We start from the raw sequence: 1,186 nt of genomic DNA on the forward strand, positions 1-1,186 counted from the left end.
CATTGTCTAAGTTTTAATGACTATGTCCATTTTTAAAAGGTCATGGATATTCCATGTTTTAAAGGATATTCCATGTTTTACAAATTACTCTTTATATATACATGTGCAGGATTCAGCTAAGCACAAGAGCAAGCCTCTAGTCTTCTCGGCTAGGCCGTCAGAATAGTAAGACTTTTTCCTTACCGCGACGTGTCCACGCCTGCCCTCGGGTTATCACTCCTCCCATCGCTATTAACAAACAAAATATGTGACATCTAGAAAGCAACAGCAGCAGCAACAATAACATTGTTACACTAAAAATAAAATTCTCTAATATGATGAATACAAACACAATGCACATATTACGTATGTTAATTTGGGTACGTAGAATCATTCCAAAGGTTATCTCCATAGTTACAGCAAACTATTCTATAGCAAAGATGCTCCAGCAGTGAAACGGTATTCCAAAACCTTTGTACAAGCACCATCTGTCTTTTTATTTCACCCATATTAGAGGAAGAAACAACCATTGTTCATTTTTCTAAAGGTCGAAAAATTAGAAATGTTATATGTCCAATGTTTCCTAGCACCTGAACTAATACCCCAAGGCTAATATTTTCCGAGTCCAAAAATCAACCTTCCTAGATGACTGATGTTTCTCTACACCTTACCTTACCTAACACATGGCACAAACATCGGCACTCGACGCGCTCTCTACTACTCAGACCCGGCAGTCGACGTTCATGGTAACCTTAGCATGCTGCCTCACAGCATGACAAGCTCGAGAGGGACCTGCCACCTACCGCTGGCCCCGTCACAGTAATTTTTCTGCCATTTCAACGTTACAGACATTACGGATGGCTCGAGGACGAGCCTTGCACGTGGCCTAGCGATATAAACAGCGCATTCCCGTCGCTGCCTCCTGAGTGCACCTTATCACAGGAAGCAGACACTTCGCATCTTCCACTCCTGAGCCTGGATTACCGAAGGACCTCGTAGGTGACCTACACCCAGCGACTCACCCCCCATGTCACGGCCTGATAAACCTGACACTCCAGCATGCGGAAGCAAGCACCGCCCAGGATGTAGTCGCTGAATAAAAGAGGGACATTCTCCAGACCTCGGCAGAAGGAGCCCAGCTTGCATCCACTCACCTTGTAGCGAATAAAGCCAAAAGCCAAGGCCACTTTCATTATCCGCCTTAAGT

Source organism: Penaeus chinensis, chromosome 36 (genome assembly GCF_019202785.1).
Source record: "Penaeus chinensis breed Huanghai No. 1 chromosome 36, ASM1920278v2, whole genome shotgun sequence".
Taxonomy (NCBI): domain Eukaryota; kingdom Metazoa; phylum Arthropoda; class Malacostraca; order Decapoda; family Penaeidae; genus Penaeus; species Penaeus chinensis.